We start from the raw sequence: 20,522 nt of genomic DNA, 5'->3' as shown, positions 1-20,522 counted from the left end.
TTCTTACAGTTAAAAGTGTCTTCGATGTTTATTAACTATATTTATTTTAATTTAGGTTCGAAATAATAGTCCTTTGTTTTTGTTTAGTTTGTGAAAGATGAAGTTTTTTGTCTTCTCTTTGTTGTTTGAAAACGGTCGTTGCTATTGTTAGTGCACGTGGTCATAACGTATTTCCCGGAGTTTCGCGTTTCAGCCGATAGCGTGTTTTTGCTTACAAACATAGGAGTGGTTAACCGGGCAACCGCGACACTTTAACATTTGAAAAGAATTAAACAAGACTTTCCTATTTTTTTTTTTTTTTTTTTTTTTTTTTTTTACAAAGGCATCACCACATTATCAAGGCCCAGAGGCCACTCAAGGATAAGGGTTAAAGAGTGTACAGTAGAAGTTGGTCAATATAGTAATCATTAGTAATGAAAATTTGGTAAATTTAATAACTTATATGGAACGGCTCATCAAGAACTTATTTACTTTAGACTTGAACAAAACCATATTGTAGTCAGCCGGAAAGCAGGAAAACGGAAGACAATTCCACAGGCGTGCAGTTCTAAGAAAGAAGCTTTGTTCATGGAATCTACGTTTAGGTTTAGGCACAGATAAAGAGTGGGGGAAATTATTGATAGTGTTTACAGCTAGACGAGTGTTTCTTGTGAAAGTTTGGCGAGGGGGGACCATAGATTGAAGCTCAGTTGAACACTTTCCATGAAAATAACGATACATCAGAGACAAACTCGCAACATCTCTTCTGTGAGATAGAGGTTGCAAGGAGGAGAAAAGGACATCTCCTACGAGGCTACGAAGTCTATTTTGAACTCTATCAAGGCTATTTTTGTTTTGTTGTCTTTTGTCAAGAAAAATCCGTCGTGGTACCGGACTTTAACTTCAACACGCATGAACTTTATCTCCCAACAGGATTGCCTAACGTTTGGTATCCGTCCATCCATCACTCCATCCATCACTCCATCATGAAGTCACTTTATAACTAACCCTTTTCTACATTTTTACTTAACGAAGATAATCAATGACGTTGTTTTTAAATGTTAGAATGAGATGTTGTCTTTCAATTCTACAATGGTGTGTGAATGGAGGGGGGGGGGTCAAATAAATACTGAGACTGTCCTGGGGCCGAGTCAGGCAATTTTTATGGGCGCCCACCCACACCCCTATTTACTTGGTTACCCATTAGGGCAGCTTATACATGGGCCTGTAGAGAACCCCCCCCCCCAGGCCCCTTTGGATTGAGACAGGAAAAAAAATTGTCTCGGTTTAAAAGGGTTTCTATTTTACTGACCGGGCAGAAAAAAGTGTACCTATGCATAATTATGGACCGTGTTATTTATTTATTTTTTTTAGATAAGATTTTCAAGTTAAATCCAATTGTTATGAGTTTAATAACGTTACTATTTCAGTACGGTCGGTATTCTGCATAAATTATAAAAGATAAAGTGTCATATTAGAACAGATACTACACTTTATTTCTAAACCAAAAAAAAAAAAAAATGCAGACACACGCTAAGGTCGAGGTCGACTTCGTGTCACTTTCGGTCCTCGTGGGATAGTAAATTAATACGAATATAAAAATTATTAACAAACAATTTGAAAACAGGAATTAATGATTTAATTTATCTACGATAAACTGATTAAGATTAAAAAAAAAAATTATACAATATATATATATATATATATATATATATATATATATATATATATATATATATATATATATATATGTGTGTGTGTGTGTGTGCGTGTGTGTGTATGTATGTATGTATAAAAAACAAACATATATAAGTCTAATAATAGAAAAGTCGTTCGTACGTATGACGTCATCAGAGTAGTCAGTAAGGCTGGCTTTCATTTTCCCTCCAGACTACGTGCAATGATAGGCCACTATTTGACTTGGCATTAAGCAAGGAAACCTTTACCTGGATTTTGTAAGTAGTTTCTTCAAGTTATTGTTAACTGGAGATTTCTAACTCTTTCCTAAGTTCGCTCCTAAAATACGAAAAGAGTTAAACGTTTTTTTTTTTTTTTATCTCCTCTTTAACGTGAAAAGAAATGATGTGTGACCTTCGCATTGTTATTTTTTATTTTCTGCATTAGAACAAAAAACAGTTTTTATGCCATGGTAATTATATGGACTTTATACAACTTTAATATAACTAAACGGAAAGGGTAAACAGCAATAAACTAAACATATGGCGCTCAGTTTTACGAAAAAGCGAAAGGTGATCTAATTTTTTGACCTATTTTTAAGAAAAAAAAACGCGTAAGGAAAGAAAACGGAAAAACCGGACTTTTTTTTTTCTTTTGCGTACAATGTTTTGTATTTCTCGGTTTCGTAATTTTGTTGGCTATTTAATTGGGGTAAAAATAAAATGGTTTAAATTTAAATCTCCTTAGGTAAAGAATACATAGTTTTTTTTTTTTTTTTTTTTTTTTTTTTTTTTTTTTTTTTTAAATCTCATTGCTAAACTTCAATATTATTAAACATTTAAGTTTTAATTTTCGTAATTAAATCCTTTTTTTTTTACCATGTAAATGCATTGTAAAATACTCAGATTTTTCGGAAAAAATCTGAAGCTATCGACAAATGCTTTTTTTTTTTTTTTTACATTTAACTAAAAATGGTTATTGTAGATGCTTCTCCTTTCCCTCACCAAAAAAAAAACAAAAAAAAAACGCACAGAATTTATCTCCCAAAGAAAAATAAAATAAATGGACTTTCTGTCCTAAAAAGCTATGAGCTTGGAAATGGAGATCATTACGCTAATGTGAAACTGACGCTTCCTTTACGCTAAGTTCTAATATTTCCAGAGTGTTCACTGAACAAGTGCTCAAACACGTAATCTACTAAATAAAATAGAATATTATTTGAGGAAGTGGGGTAACGAAGAGTGTTAATTTACAATAAGTTTTTTTTTTTTTTTTTTTTATAAATTGCTTAAAATTTGTTCCTATGTCGAGGTGCATTTTATTTGAACTAGTTCAAAATAAAATATATTTATCTTGTATTTTACTGTTTAATCTTTATTTAAAATGTTTAATCTCTGGAGATGGAAGTTTTGTATAACTTGCACTTTTAAAACCAGTTAAAATAAAAAAAAAAAAAAATAGTAATTGAGGTCTTTACGTGTAAGAATCATTTTAAGTAGATTTTTCAGGTAATCTTTACCAAGAGGGGTTAATAAGACGAAAAGCTAATGCCCCCCCCCTCTTTTCAAGATAGACGTGTAGTACTTTTAGGCGACCAGCCTCCGAACGAATTAGTAACTATTTATGGTTTTCGAGGACCAAACAAAATCTTGCTTTACTCGGCTTCAAGAGCAAGGTTCCTGACGTGTTCAAAATTATGATGGCACATTTTCAACGTGTTAAATTGTGCGTAAATCGTCGACAAAGGAGGGGTAGGGCGATAAGATATACTTACCCCGCCTTTTTGTTTTCCTTAGTTGATAGACATTTAGCAACTCGTTTTGCTTTGGGTAATATTTACCCAAACAGGATACTGTCTTTCAGTCGATGCAAATAACGATAAGTTGGATGTCAACTTTATGATTGAGTAAAGTGCGGTGCTTTACAATAGCGTGTCGTCCTCAGGATTGCTGAACCATAAAAAATATTTGAAGCCCCCCCCCCCCAAGGCCAAATTGATAACTGTAGCCAAATTGAAATAACTAAGATTGTGTGCGTAAATATATAAACATTTAAATACTTTATTTTTTGTGTGCTTGTGTCGATTGATGTGGCGTCCAAAAATTACGAAAATGGTTCATTAGAAAAGTAATTAAAAAAACTTTTCAGAGTTGCGATTTTAATTTAACCCTATCAAGATCGAAATCAAGGCAGATAACTGCAACTGAAATGTGTTGAGAGTGAACGTAAATTCTTTGAATTTGATATATTTGATCTGACTATGGATCACCAAAACTGATTGACTTTTGAGTTTGTATTACAATACACAGAGGTTCGAAAAAGTTGTCAAAAAAACAAATGTATAACAAATAAATGTTACCACAAGCAAGATAAGTTACCTTTCTACCTAATTGGATGTTTTTTTTTTTTTTTTTTTTTTATTAATGTAAAATGTTTATTCGGTTCGAAAAACGAGTAATGTTGAACGCTGCCAGTGCCAGAGAACAAGAAGAAAAAACGGTCGCGATGTCTGAAGACTCGATAATCACTTCAAAATAAGAAATTTTACCACCTTTGTTTTATTTCTTATTTTGAAGTGACTGTCGAGTCTTCAATGACATCGCGGCCGTCTTTTGTTCTCCGACAGCGTTCAACATTATTCGTTTTTCGAACCGAATAAACATTTTACATCAATAAAACACTAAATTTATCTAGGTAGGTAGAAAAGTTGATAGCCGTTATGTGCTATATTTACAACTTTTTCCGGTTTGTATTACTGTACACAGATTCGAAAAAGTTGTCAAAACAAATATATAACAAATGTTATCAAAGGCAAAATAAGTTTTCTACCAAACTGGATATAATTTTCGTGTTTTTATTCAATGTAACATGTTTATTCAGCTCGAAAAGCATACAGTGTTTACCGATGTATTGGAAAATTCAAAATGGCGCCGACTCTCTCCCCAAATCTCTAACAGTATTTTGTCTAGTTTATTTATAACACCTTATCCCGAACTTATCATGTTAAAGAGAGAGTCGGCGCCATTTTGAATTTTCCAATACATCGGTGACGGTAAACACTGTTTTTTCGAGCTGAATAAACATGTTACATTGAATAAAAACACGAAAATTATATCCAGTTTGGTAGAAAACTTATCTTGCCTTTGATAACATTTGTTTTTGACAACATTTTCGAATCTGTGTACAGTAATACAAACCGGAAAAAGGGGTTTGTATTACTGTACACATAGATTCGAAAAAGTTGTCAAAAAACAAATATATGACAAATAAATGTTATCAAAGGCAAGATAAGTTACTTTTCTACCTAACTGGATATATTTTTTGTGTTTTTATTCAGTGTAACATGTTTATTTAGCTCGAAAAACATGCAGTGTTTACCGATGTATTGGAAAATTCAAAATGGCGGCCGACTCTCTCTCGGAGAGGGTAAGTTTGGGAAAAGGTATTATAAATAATAAACTAGACAAAATACTGTTAGAAATTCGCTCAATATATGTTACTGTGACATAAGTTGACATATATTCGGTTGTTTTTTAATAGTATTTTGTCTAGTTTATTATAACATCTTTTCCCAAACTTACCGTGTTAAAGAGACTCGGGCGCCATTTTGAATTTTCCAATACATCGGTAAACACTGCATGTTTTTCGAGCTAAATAAACATGTTACATTGAATAAAAACACAAAATATATTCAGTTTGGTAGAAAAGTAACTCATCTTGCCTTTGATAACATTTGTTATATATTTGTTTTTTTTTTTTTTTGTTTTTTTTTTTTTTTACTACTTTTTCGAATCTGTGTACAGTAATACAAACCCACTTTTTCGTACCTCTGTATATTGCAATAAAAACCCGATAGGCACCGCCAAAACTTGGGGGGGGGGCATGTCAGTACTTTTTGACGGACCGTCTTTTTAAAAATCTACCAAAAATCAGATAATTATCCGATCAATACGAAATTTTCAGCGATTATTAGAAGAATGAACTTTATAACAGTGTACTTATTTTTCATAAACGATATTTATATATATATATTTGCTTACAACCCCCCCCCCTTGTTTTGAAGTGGGAACAAATATGCTTAAAATAATCATCTGAAACTGAACAAAACATATTGTGTTGTAAGGGACAGAATTATAGATTTAAAAAAAAAAAAAAAAAAAAAATTGTTTGCATACCTTATTTTGACATCTGAATATCAGAACTTCGATTGTGTTTAATTATCCCGCTTTTCAGTTTTGAAGTGTGAAATTCGGTGAATATGTTAAGTAAAATAATTAATTTAAGTTAAGCAAAACAAAAAAAAAAATTTTTAATATTTATACGAAAAAAGCCATTTTAAAATTTTTGATAAATAAACAATTTTTTTTTTTTTTTTTTCTTTTTAGCGAGCCGAATAATGCATGACCATTATTAAACAGAGCATGCTTTGAATAATCGATACAAAAAAAAAAAAAATCGATAAATATTGTGCCCTTTGTGTTAAAAATAGCATTTTTTTCGATCTCGTTTGAAAACGTTTGCCGCCTTTCGACTACGGTGGAACAAACGCGCTGAAATTTTTTTTATTCTGCTTTAAATTGCCCCCCCCCATTTTGGGGAGCCTGGCCCCCATACACATTAAAAACCAAACTCATACAAATGGTCACCCATCTGGTACTGGCCAGCCTCAGCTTAATAATACATTGAAATTTTCGTCACTGAAAAATAAGTTTTTTTTTTTTTTTTTTTTTTTTTTTTTTTTTTTTTTTGGCCTGTTTGGTCTTCCATAGTTTTCTTCTTATCAAAAGAAAACGTAAACAGAGTCGATCTGAACTCTACGTCGACGCGAAATATCTGGTTACCTATATGAATAAGTGGAATTATTTGAAATTCAGGTACTTATATTATATTTTTGCATATTCTCTTAGAAAATCATCCTAAATCTTAGACAATAAATAATTTCAAAACTTTTTTTTTTTTTTTAAATATTTAAGTACGTTTTTGTGCAAGACAAAAATGTCAATTGTTAACTTTTGGGGAAAATTTAACATTTAAAATTGAATTAAAAATAGTAGAAAAAGTTTTACATTCTGTTTTCTATATGATAAAATTCAGGGTTTTATCTTTCTGGAAAAAAAAACAGTTACTCAGAAATAATGGATTTTAATAAATGTAATTTAGTTTTAAAAAACAACTTGATTTTGCGGCCATTTTTGGCGGTGCCTAACTTATTTGTGCTTGAGCAGAGAGTGATCCGGACGTAAATAATGTTATTTAAAAAGCCGTTCTTAACATGGGTGTTTTGTACCTATTCTATACTTCAACCTTACAATTGAATAAAAAAAATAAATCTTGAATTAACCTTGGAAATACGATTAAAAAAAAAAAAATAGCGCGGATCACTCTCTGCACTAGCACCAACTTATTTTAATTTTTCTACTGAACCATTTTTTCTTAACTTTTGGAATTCATACTAATTTCGGCATGACTTATAAGTACGTAATGTTTTTCTGTTTGCCATAAAGCAAAACAACGCGTGCGTGCATTGTTTGGCTTGCCGTCGGAAAGCATAACGTTATTACAAACTATTAGTCGGCGACAATTTTACTTGCGATATTCGTTTCAGGATACCCGAAAACCTTTAAATGTCAAAAACATTTAAAATTTAGGTACGTGTACAGTTTAGTCAAGACATTAAAAAATGAAAATATCGAAAAGGTTATATACAGAGCAAAAGGTTAGCTTTTTTTTTTTTTTTTTTTAGGAAGAAAAGCTAGAATTAAAGATAGTAGGTGGTATCGGCGCTTTACATGGAGTTATCTCCCCGTGGCGTGTTCAGCAAATTTCACAATGGCTGATTTCAGCGCGCTCTCATAAAAATTTTTTCCCGCTGTGAAAAAAAAAAAAATTCTTTCGGAGATCCAAAACATACGTACTTTTTTTTTCCCCCCCTCAATATTTTCATTTTGTTTTGACTAAACTGTACAAGTACCAAAACTATTAATTTCAATGACACGTAGGTACGTAATGCCTTCACTTAAAATGCGTCGTTTTAAAACCGCATCAATCTACAAACAATGCTTTACAATCTTCAAAGAAAAAGTAATGAACGCACACTTTGATATTCCTTTCGGTAAAAATCCAACCTTTTTACCACCCTCAAATCTTTTAAAATTGACTTATAGGTTTTTGGCCGTGCTAAAAACAAAAATAACATTTAAAAGTCCAGTAAACAATTAGTTTTCAAGATGTAAAGAAAATATAGTTTCACAAAGTGGGGTGGGGTGGGGGTCACATTTCTCCTTTTTTTTATTTATTTTTTTTTTTTAACGTAAAATGGACACCTACTTTATGGCCACCTTTTTGTTGGAGGTCCATTGTATAATGGGTAATTGTGGCCTGGTAGACCAACAGTAACACAAAAGTAACTTTTTGATATTTGTTTGTTTTAATTTGTGACCACTTTTTCGTACCTCCTGAGGATTGTAATACAAGCTCTCAGTATTAGACTGATCAACATAAATATAGCTTTTAATACGAACGAAAGCGGAGAAAATCTAACATGCACTTTTTTTTTTTTTTTTTTCCTGAATTCAGTTCTGTCTGCTAATCCGTACCCCCCCCCACCCCTCGAATGCGATTCTGTCCTAAAATCAAGCCAAAACCTGGTCCACCACATGAAACCATCTTATCAATAGGGCATTTTTTTCTAATCTTGGGTATTTGGATTTTGTTTCACTCACTATTTTGAAGAGAAAAAAAAAAATAATTGAAATTTCTGATTTTTATAATTGTCACGAGTTTTATATGAAATGATTTTTTGTTTTTGTTTTTTACACAACTTTGAAAAAGTACAAATTGAAATTTCTATGTACAAAAAGGATAAATATAATTGGTGCTTATATTTTCATTTTCAGGACATAATTACAAAATATTGTCATTGTGTACTCCATGAGCTCTGTTTGACAGTATTTAACCATTGAGCTTAATTTTACCTGCAGTATGTATATGTATCGTGGAGATTGTCATATTTAATGTAGGTTTCCTCTTTTCTTTTTACTCTAAAGAAATCTCTTGTCTTTTCTTTGTTCTTACAAGTGTGATGTACTTTTGTTAATATCTGGTTTCAATCTCTCTCTGGTGGTGCCAACACATGACGTGCTATATTGATAAAAATCAAATATGGACTTTCATTAAATGAAAATATAACTCCCTTACAATACTCATTACTTAAAAGAAAATCAGGCACTTCGCACTAGTGCGAAGGTACTTTTTTTTTTTTTTTTTTTCAGTTGAGATATTTAGAAAGTGCATAGCAAGAGGCAGACAAATGCAACTTCAGGACCGAATCAAATCTCAAGTTTTTTTTTTTTTTTTTTTTTTACAATAGATTTAAAACTATAACAAGTTTTCAAGATGTCGGTCCAAATTAAGTTTAAAAAAAAAAAAGAATACTTATCGGACTGACATCTTGATAAAGCCAGGTGATTAGCTAAAATTCTGACTTTAACAAAAGTAAATTTTATTTCACGTTTTCAGGTTTTCAAATTTAAATTCATAAAATGTTTTCTAAAATGTGACTTTACATTGCTACAATTTTTTGTTTCTTTTAATGTAAAATTTTGTAAGAAAATCAAACTGAAATTTTCGAATGCGTTTTTCTTGAAAGTTTGTTACACCTTTTATTGAATTAAAATATAAGAAACTTATAAACCGTTTTCTGCTCGTGATGTAAGCTTGTCTGCACTTGCTTGTGCACTCTCAAAATGTCCCAACTGAAAACCAAAAAGCTGTAATTTGCACTTGTGCCGAAAATCATTTACTGCTTGAACGTTTTATTAAAGAAATGAAACCTGAATAAGATTTGGAAAAATATTAAATTTTTTTAATTTGCTTGTTAAGATTTGATCATTTAGGTTTTAGGAACCGACAATCACCACGCTCCTCAGCAAAGCAACTGGTCCTAACAATGTTCCAGTCATAGCATTCAAAAAAAATGTCACAACTGGAACCCATTGTTGCAAAGCTGTGCAATCGATGCCTAAAGGAGAAATACTTCCCAACATCCTGGAAAACGTCATTAGTCTGCCAAGTATTTAAAAATATTGTAGATCTCTTTTGCATCTCCATACAGACCAATTAGTCTGTGTCTTGAGTAAATTGCTTGAATCTGTTTCAGAAATTTGTCAGCTACCTCGACAAAACATAACCTACTTGATGAACAATATAGTTTCTCTTCTATAAGATCTACAACTGATGTACTGACTCTTAATTTCATATGAAATCAATGAATCTATTGATGGTGATTTAAGAGCAATAGCTCTTGACATATCAAAGGCATTTGATAGGGTTTTACATAAAGAGCTTTTTCACAATTTCCAGCTTTTGGATATCTGGAAATGTCTTCCCATCCATCGAATCTTTTCTCTTCGATAGGTTTTTACAAGTTGTTGATGGGCATGTATCCAAAGTATCAATGTTGGCATGCCTCAAAGATCCATCTTAGCTCCAACTCTTTTCTTTACTTGCATCAATGATCTCCCAAATCACATTCTAAATTCATTTGGCAACATATATGCAGGCAACACTAAGATAAATAACCACTAAGATTTCTGTCTCTCTGTGTGCATGTGGTGAAATGGAGCTAAAAGTGGCTGGTTAATTTTTAACATCTCCAAAATCAAGCCTCTATCTTTTCACTATAAATGCTCTGGTCCCATTTGGCCCTAATACGAATGACACTAGTTTCGAAGAAGGTACCTGCTTTGATAAACTGTTGTTCACTCCTGACTTAAAATTGAAGATTTGCATCAAATCTGTTGCCAAGGTTGCTAGAAAAGTTCTATCACTTCAGAAGGTATCTCTTTCGGCACAATCCTTTACCTGTAAATATGTCTTAAAATGAAGTGCTGTTGCCACATCTGGGCCAGAGCTGCTCGGAGCACCCTATCTTTCCTCGAGTTTTGAAAACCTAAATAATGCCCATTTCTCCATCCTGCAACTATTCTCGCACAAGAGATGTGATGAGCTATCGTTCTATGGTGCTCTATCATTATTTTCATGACAAGTGCTTGTTTGAGCTATAACGTATGGTCTCGCCCCCCTGCCAAACTTTCACAAAAAATGCTTGTCTAATTACAGCCACTATCAACAATTTCTTCCCACTCTGTGCCTAAATTTAAATGTGAATTCCATGAACAAAGCTTTCCTAGAACTACCTGCCTGTGGAACTGTTCTGCTGGCCCGTTTCCAGCTTACAATATGATAGCCTTCAAGTCCAATGTAAACAAGTTATTGTTAACCTGTTCCTTTAATCAAATTCTTAATTTTCTTTTCACCACTACCGATCACTACACTGTCTGTCACCACTTTGTACTCCTTAACCCTTATCCTCGTGTGTGTGATTCCATAGCCGAATAACGTTGCAGCTCACAAGAGCTATGACTGTGTGTGTGTATATATATATATATATATATATATATATATATAACTTGACCGTATGCAATAAATTTCAATTTTACAATGACGTTTGAAACACGTTTAAATGCTTAATAATTGTATCTACAATTGAAACAAGGTAGTTGTAAAAACTTAGGCCATACCACTATTATGTAATTGAACCAACACTGATAATTATGCAGAATACGGATCGTGTTAAAATGTTATTTAGAAACCTATTAACATGGGAAGGCGTTTGTAACTATCCTATACTTTTACCTAACAATCTAATAAACAAAACAGGGAAAAAAAATTGAATTTAACCTAAATTCTATCCAAAAAGCATGAATACCACCAACACTTTTGTAAAATTAAATTACTAAGTTCATTTTGGGTATATTAAAGTGATTAAGCTCAAAGCTGCTAACATCTTTATCAATTAATTCTATTTTTTCAGTGGTGAGATCAAAAATTTGGTCAACCGTGCAAATTTGTACAAATAACTTTCTTATTTTTTTATTTTTTTTATTCCCCCCCCCCTTCAGTTTAGTCCACCATGCTAATTGTTTTAATAACTTTTGATATGATTTGGAGGAAGGAGTATTAGTTTTAATTTACAATTAACCCTAAATCAGTGGCAAGCCCCTCTTTTGTCGCCGTTATACAAGACAATTTCTTCGGCATTATTCTACATTAAGTTCGCCATTGTTTAATTTCTTGTAATATATTTCTTTTTCAAGAAACACTGATTTTATTTGTTAGGGTTAATAGATTGTTTTGTTTCTAAGTCTGAGGGGCAACAATAGCCCCTCCCTCCTCAAAAGAAAAAAAACTCTGAACAAACCAAGAAAGAGTAATTATTAGAAAACAAATTTATTTGTAAAATAAACCTTTTAAAAAAGGTAAACTTGTAGTTTCGCAACCCATGCAATTTTATCAGACTATATGCAATAGCACAAAAATTGTATTTTTTTTTTTTTTTTTAAGTTATAACATGTTGAATGTAACTGTAATTTGTATTACATATGAAGTGAGAAACCTTTTAATTAGTAAATTAGCCTACATGTTGGTATAAATTCAAGCTGGAGTCGGTTAATCTAAAATTTGAAATAACCATTGGTTAGACGAAAAGTAGTTGTGCAGGAGTTAATATCAAAACTTTATTTAAAACAAAATATTTATAAAAAATATGCTTCACATATATATATATATATATATATATATATATATATATATATATATATTGAATTAAAGCTAAATGATTATACAGTTGCATTGATCTTCTATTGCTACCGGGCTTAAAATATTTACATTCTATGGACAACTGACACTAACTCAAACTGAAGCTTAGACTCCCTCCCATAACCAGAGTGCTTCTCTTTCTTCGAAACTCTATGAATTTGTGACACATTTCTATTCTATGGACATCTGGTATGGACGAAGATATTACAACTTAATGTATCATCTTTGGACAGAATAGAAATTGCATTTTGATCCTATACAAAAGGCTAAGAAAGTGTATTTTACTTAGTTCAAGTTTCAGGTTCGATACAGCAGCATAATCAGATGAATTTAAAACATTACTTTTTGCATTGCCTCTACAACGATTAGACGATTCCAGCAACATCAGATGACATTTTAAAAATGACTTAAGGATAGTGGTGGTGGAAGGTGATAACATATATACAAACATGAAATTGCTTTAGATTATTATTTTATAGATGGTAAAAAGTATTACATAGGTCGGATGTCGTGTTTATTCATTGTCAGTCGTGAAATACACTTAAATATATTCATGCAAATTTATATCGCGGAGCCAATTCTCTAAATATTAGTGCCGATTTCAAAGTTAAAAATAAAAAATAAACTTCAGTGCCATCAGCTAGAATTGAAACTAAAACATTTAACGCTCCAGCTGTGTTCCCTACCGTATGAGTTAACCAGACATAAAATTTAAAATTGAACTACTTCTAGCTCATGGTTGAATTTGCGCATGCAGAAAAGTAATAAAAATGTCTGCAAGTTGAAATGAATAGTTTGCATGTCAACTTGCCGGCATATTTCTGTACACGTTATTAATCCGTCCAAAGATTTTACTCCTTATAAACCGTCCTTGGTTGTCCTGTTAATTTCAGTGTTATGTGACCAAAGTTTCTCGGTTAAACACACATCTGGTTTATTTATATAGATTTTAAGAGAACAATGGTAAACATTATTTTCAGTTTACAACCGGAAAAATGATATAAGGAAAATTTCATGGTTGCTTGACCTTAATGGAAGTTAGTACCAAAATTGTTTCACTGTAAATAATTTGGATCACCCAAATAGAATTTTTTTTTTTTTTTTTTTTTTTAAACCTAATTTCTCCACTCAATGAAATGTACTGACGCATCTGCTGACGTGAGATTACATGTTCGCGTCAATAGTCTTGTTTTATTTTGTTTGTTTGTTTTTACACATAACAAAAGGCACCTATCCAGTTTTGATTCCTTGTTCTTTCGCAATCTCATTGCGTTTATACAAAATTACTAGACTTTCTTTGTAAACATTGATATCGTATTTCTTTTGGTATTCCTGTCTTCAACTTTTTCTCAGAACTATTAGGCTAATCTGTCTGAAATTTTGTATGAACCTTTGATATGGTGCAGCGAGTGAGATATAGTATCTGTTCGATGCACAGTTGGGGATGAATATAAATTACTATGTAATGCAAAAATGAGCATTTAATATTCAACCATCAATTTAGCATAAAGCACTTATTAATGGGTTGAAAGTCTAGTGATATTCTAATTACAAAAACGGCTAACGAAGTATTTTTGTTGGTGATTCAAATGAGTTGTTTTAACATCTGTTTCCATGTAAGAAATTAACTTCCAATCTAACTTATCTCTGGCCAGGTCTTTATCCCTCTTTCTCAGGTCCATTTTTATCACCATCATGCCGGTTTTCCTTGTCTGCCTTCTGAACTAAATCTGCTACTTCAACTGTTCTACAACTACAAAAACTTTCTATTTGTATTCTTTTAATGTGGTTTAATGCACATCTACTCAGATTTAATCTTCCTCTGAGTTCAGAACTAGACCTGTCTTTGAGTTGCATTACATATCTATTGTATCATTTTGATATCATTTCTCTCCATGCAATGCATATCTTCAACCTTCACTGAACCGGTTTCACTTCCATACATCACACTGCATATACATGCCCGATAGATTTTTTTTTTTTTTTTTCTCCTTTGCTTGACCGTGGTAATGCTTTGTTGGATAGTAATGGCAGAAGTTTGAACTTATTTATCCACATCTGATTCTTGCAATCACATTAGCACCTGTTCCACCCTGTGCTCCAATGTTAGAACCAAGATAAAACTTTTAGACAATTTCGATAGATTTGCCATCCATTTTCTCATCGGTCTCCATTGTCTTATGTTTTGCCCACAAATTAATTCTTTCATCCACCAGAATGAAGCTAGATGTTAGCTCCCCACCCCTGTCGCCCCCCCCAAAGCAAAACAAATGTAAATAATTATTTAATAGATTAATCATAGATTAATTACATTACTGACTTGCGTTAATCAGCTAAGTTGTTCGAGTTTGTGGTGTTATGTATGTATGTTTGTTTACACGTAAAATTACAAAAACCTAGCTGCTAGTTACTACCAACCGTGACCAATGAGGTTCGATTGTCTATCAACTGAACTCGCCAATCTTCCACTATAGGTGGAAAAGTGATGTCTTATTTAAATTAGCAATAAGATCTCATCCCTTTACTGTTTCCCTCCCTAAATGCCAGAAAGCTTTAAGTTTTTTGTTCCCCCTCCCCTCAAGCAGCTAAACTTTGGAATTCCCTTCTTGCTGTCTGCTTCCTTGGCTGTACTGATATGCAGAAGTTTAAATGCAACATAAACAAATCTTGTCCATCTATCCTGGACATGAGCCCCAAATAGTAGCCTCGTACGTCCAAATGGCTATGTAAGGGGGGGGGGTGAACACGAGTTTAAAGAAAAAAAAATACAAATTCATTTTACGATACTGACAATTGGAAAAATTCAATTTTTTAAATTTTTTTTTATTTTCAGATCTTGCTAATATATATATATATATATGGCAATTTAGCTGCGCAGAGTTTTCTGGGTTTCATCTAACAACTCGGCAGGCTAATACTATATAATTAATACAGAAATCTCTTAAAATATATATTCTGACAAGAAGCATTTAGCTTCGAAATGCCATGGCCTAGGATTTTCCCTTATTCCTCTTTTTGTAACCCATATTGACTTGATAATATAATCAAGTTCCTAACTTTATGCTTTATCTTTTCTTATAATAGAATATCTTTTAGAATGTGGGAGAAGTCCGGCGTCGCTGCAATCTCCAGGCAATTACTGACCTACTGCGGGCCCGACGCCTTCGATGGTTCGGCCATGCCTCTCGCTGTGATGCGGGGGTCTTTATCCACGAGGCTATCTCCCCACGTCCTCTACCCAGCTGGAAAAAACGTGTCGGTGGCCAGCTAAGAACGTGGCTCGGGACTATCAAAGCCGACACTGAGCTTATTTCGGGCCCGCTCATCTATGGCCTGTCTTGTTGGAGACGTGACTGGCTATTGCTCACTCGAGATCTTGCCTCCGATCGCCGGGCTTGGGCCGCAGTGGTACGAGATGTGCATCTTCATGAAGCCGACTCAACTCCTCCAGGGTGAATGTCGTTTCAAGTACAAGTAATGTGGATATATAAAATATATGTACACGCATGTTTAGTTACAACTACTACCACTTTTGCTTTACAAAATGCTATGGGACAAGAGAGTATCAACCCTAGTTGAAGTCAGTATCTCTAATAAAGCTGGAAAGATAATTGAATACTAAGATTTTATGTAAACTGCAAAAGAAACTAGAATCTTAAGACGTGATCATTTCAGTAAAAATAGAAGTCGATGCTCTACAAAAATAATTTTCAAAAACTGTCCAGTGAATATACCCACATACTTTCTCCACATCTGATTTCTCATCCATCTCCCTTGTCTGATACGTTTTGTTCATAAATTAGTTCTTTCATCTATCAATAATTGGCCAGAATGAAGCCAAATGTTAGCCCCCCCCTTCTCCCAAAATGCAAAACAAATGTAAATAGATAGATTTGTTGATCAGATTAATTACTTTACTAACTTGCGTTAATCAGCTAAGTTGTTCGATTTTGTGGTGTAATGTATGTTTACACGTAAAATTACAAAAACCTAGCTGCTAGTTAACTACCAACCGTGACCAATGAGGTTCGATTGTCTACCAACTGAACTCTCCAATCTTCCAGTATAGGTGGGAAAGTTGTTTTCAAATGTAAACTGAATACAGATTCATTTTGTTTGAGAAAACTTATTTTTTTGTGGAAATGTACAAATATAATAGTGACATATCTAATATATATATATATATATATTAGATATGGCAATTAAGCTACATAAAATTGTCTGCTTCATCCTCCTAAGAATGCTACATTATCAATATATCTTTTGAAATTTTGTGAATATATGAAACACATGCACACAACATATCCATAGATCTAAGTCACTACCACTATTGTTATACTTTGAAAATTCATAGACCTAACAAAGTGGTATGGGACCAGAGGAAGAGAGTATCAACCCTCATTAAAGTCAGTATCTCTAATGATGCTGGCTTAAACAGAGTTGGGAGGGAGAAGATAACTAAGATCTTATAACATCAATAACGTGTATTGTATACAGACAATCGCAACAAAGACTTTGACTTTTATTTTAGTTGAAACAACATACATTTATTTATAGGTACTTCCAGAATAACGCCTTGTCTCTTGTTAAAGTCAAATTGAATAAGTTGGAGTAAAAGATCTATTTAAGGTTTTTTAGCATCTGTCATGATACTTGGAAAGATGGTTTGAAAAATCTTGATAAATTTTCATTTTTCAAAGAAAAATCGTCAACGTTTTCCTACTTAATTTAAGATTTATCACCCCCCCCCTTTCTCTTTTTTTTTTTTTTTTTTTTTTTTTTTTTGTTTTGGTAAAGGAACACGAATGTCATTCGTGTGCTTTCTCTTTGGTGCCATTTAGTACAAATCTAAATGGAGTTCTTTATGAAAGGACTTTTTTTTTTTTAAGAAAGCGTTAATTCATTTTTAATTGAAAAATGTGAATATGAAAACTAATTAAAAAAATTAAATTGAACGCGCTTTTAAAGCATAAAAAATCCTATTTTTATAAAATTATCCAGGGGAGAAAATGGAAGCGGTCTTGAATCTCCATCTTATTCTCTATGCCAGATTTCTGTGACCCCAGGGAACAGAACCTGATAAAACTTCAAATACACATCTGATTTTAATGAAATTTAAACCGCACGTATGAGGCACTATTAGTGAATTTTCCAACATTTCAGTTTCTCTGGACTATATCAGAATGAAATGAGAGGAGAGCAAGGACAGTAAAAAGAAACTAATATGGTTTTATGATATCGTAAAAAAAAAAAAAGTACATTGATCCTCATTCAATTTTGCAATGTTGGGTTTACTAATTGATAATGAAATCGTTATGAACTCCTCAAATTGGTATGGAGGGGAGCACATCAGATGTAATTTTGGCAACTTTTGCGAAGCATGAATTCTGAAAGAGACAATGTCTCTGTAGCCAACAGCTGATCAGAAAGTTTCTTCCATGTTTCTGCAATTCTGAGCATGAAAAAAAAAAGTCCAAGTAATGCGAACTGTGCTGTTTTCTGACTGCGTAGGCATGTCCATATGCATTAGACGTGTGTAGATAAAAACTGCTAATTTTGTCAGTTTAGCAAGTTAGTTGCCAAACCTCAGCTTCAGTGAATGCAAGCCTAGGGAGATGAGGTATTCACCGTATGGTAGCTATTTGATGCAGAGTATTTATTTGGTTGCATGTCTCTGAATATTTTCAAAGTGATCAATGTGTAACTACAAATAAGTGACTTACTAAAATTAAAAGTTGATTTAATAATTTGAGAATTGTTAACTAAAAAAAATTTTATGAATTCGTTTTAAAATCCTAGTAAATTAAATAAAAACTTGGCTTAACCTCTGGCCTTTATTTATAAATCTAAGTTAAAAATAAAACCGTATTTGTACTGTTTATATTACAATACTTTGTAAGATGGCCAATCAGTTTTATTGTAAAACTGATTTGAATTCCCCCACCCCACTCCAAGATATATTTAAAAAAAACATTTTATTACAAGAAATTAAGATAGGAAAGGGAAACAATGAGTGAAGCAAAGATAAAAATATAGACTCTCGGGCAACACCTATTACGTACTTAGTGTACTAAAATAAAATTTACCAAACTTCATACATTTGATGCATACATTTTACTCTAATTTGTTTTCAGATTCATCGACAAAATTTCACCTTTATCATAGCTTTGGATAAGTCTTTCAGCTGTCAGGAGAGACTTATCAATATCAGCCCTTATATGGCCGACCCATCTTTTTAGTGGTCATCCTCTTGCTCTTTCTGCAATGAATTTCAAATTTATTGATCACTTGTTTGCAATAACAATATGAAGCAAACAAAAATAGTGTTAATCTAATCAGATATCCCATTTTCTTGTTACCAAAGTTATCTCCCCTTGAGAAATGGTTTCCAGGCCAAAATTAACCTTAAAGAGTAAAAGATTGCACACTCCCTCCCCTTTATTTAGAAAATATAAAACGAACATAATTTGATAATAGGACAAAACTTTTATTCAGAGGTTTTCAACATGTCATTTTTGGTGAAAGCCCTTCATATGCGGAGTTTGAACCTACAGACCACATCATGGCAAAAAAAAAAAGAAAAACGCCCAAAAAACACTATCAACTTATCCATAGTAGAATTTTAATGGTGCGTTGGTGTATCATTGTTGCTAAGCGATGACATGGAAAAAAAAAATGGCTTAACCGATAAATAAAAATAACTGTTTCGATTATCAGTAATTATCGGGGGTATTCTGAGACAAAACTTAACTAAGATCACTCCCGAACTTGTACACTAAAGTTCTGTAAATTTTGAAGAAAATCTGTTCAGCTGTTTCAGTCTATAAGAAACCAATTTGCACACACGGTTGCATTTATACAATTGTAGAGATATATAGCTATAAAGTTGTCGACCATTGACTTGGAATGAGTGCTTTATGGCAGATGAATGGTTGAATATTATTAAATTTATTTTTGCATTTAAATACAAATCTCTAATCAAATGGAAACCTTTGATTTTTTTTTTTTTTTTTTTTTTTAAGCTTCCTAAATATTTTCCAACTTTCTTTAAACTCTTGAAGATTTGAAGGAATGGATTAGAAAGGAAATCACTATTCCACTCGACAACTCCATTAATGTGTCGCTACCAGTTTTCTGATATAAATGTTAATACCTATGAAACTGCAAATCAATTTAAAAATGGAATCTCAAGTATCTAGGTCAATCGTAATCGAATGATCTAAAAGCTCCCTTTTTATTGGCTACTAAACTGAGATGTCAAGAAGGGCACCACTCCTTTTCTTAAATTATTCCACTTAGCCTTGATCCTCACCTTTTTATAATGAGTGTTTTACAAAGAGACATTAGGTGCCATTTTTCTTGGTGAACCCCAGTCGTGTGGCCCATTAGCAAATGCTTTAAATAGTATATCAAATGTAGTTCTTTTTCCTATTTACTGTATATTTCCACATAAGGTAACCAGTCAGATAAGACTGGGTACAAAATTGGAGCAAAATTGAATAAACTTATCATATATCGGTTGTATAAAACGACTGCTAAATCACAAAACCATGTTTGTTTAGCCTAGGCTAGAGATTGCAACACTCGGTATCTTACGAAATATTGGTTTTTAAAGATTTTTTTTTTTTTTTTTTTTTTTACTTTAAGGGCAGTCTTATATGCCGAAATATACTGTATTCGATATGTATTTATTAGTTTCAACTGGTTGTCAATATTCCATTCTGAATAGATATTTCATGTTAAAAAGAAAATTACAATTCGTTATAATTTATTTACAAATACGGTCATTTCTATTTGGAATATCTTTTATGCAACAATCTACTTCTATTATATAAAGTCGCTTTCTGTGTGTATGTGTGTTTTTCTTCCTCATAGGCTCAACCGTTTTGAAACCGCTTTTGCAAATTACACACAAAGGTAATTTGTCTGGCAGTGTTCTTAGATCTTAGATAAAAAAAAAAACAGAACTATTGTTATCTGGAAATATAGCTTGGTGGTAGAGTATTCGACTGCAGATCGAATGGTCTCCCTGTTTAAGTCCAGATGTACCGCAGCATTTCATTTATTTTTCTTAATGAGTTCAATTTACAATGAAAGTGGTACTACTTAAAATCACTGCAAATCATTTCTTCGTTTGCATATTTTAAAACTAAACATTAATCAGAAGTGACTTTTCCAGGGCATTTATAGTCAAACCCAAATATCAG

General features: G+C 32.5%; 2 protein-coding genes across 4 annotated transcripts in view; one reads left to right on the top strand and one right to left on the bottom strand.

Annotated features, from left to right (window-relative positions):
• The window catches only part of LOC145283723 (ribonuclease H2 subunit A-like), a 180,187-nt gene that overhangs the window by 90,140 nt on the left and 69,525 nt on the right, over positions 1–20,522 (bottom strand). Inside the window, exon 1 of one of the 2 annotated variants that reach the window (XM_080132771.1) lies at positions 3,431–3,555. The exons of the other annotated variant lie outside the window; for it this stretch is intronic. The gene's annotated coding sequence lies outside the window, so the exon portion shown is untranslated. Of the gene's footprint in view, positions 1–3,430; positions 3,556–20,522 lie in introns of those variants that run through there. 2 annotated transcript variants of the gene reach the window in all.
• The window catches only part of LOC145283724 (uncharacterized), a 45,207-nt gene that overhangs the window by 15,820 nt on the left and 8,865 nt on the right, over positions 1–20,522 (top strand). Inside the window, exon 1 of one of the 2 annotated variants that reach the window (XM_080132775.1) lies at positions 1,811–1,934. The exons of the other annotated variant lie outside the window; for it this stretch is intronic. The gene's annotated coding sequence lies outside the window, so the exon portion shown is untranslated. Of the gene's footprint in view, positions 1–1,810; positions 1,935–20,522 lie in introns of those variants that run through there. 2 annotated transcript variants of the gene reach the window in all.

Source organism: Euprymna scolopes, chromosome 8, assembly GCF_053919585.1.
Source record: "Euprymna scolopes isolate OS-2025 chromosome 8, ASM5391958v1, whole genome shotgun sequence".
Classification (NCBI taxonomy): Eukaryota; Metazoa; Mollusca; class Cephalopoda; order Sepiida; family Sepiolidae; genus Euprymna; species Euprymna scolopes.
This window is presented reverse-complemented; position numbering and strand designations above follow the sequence as displayed.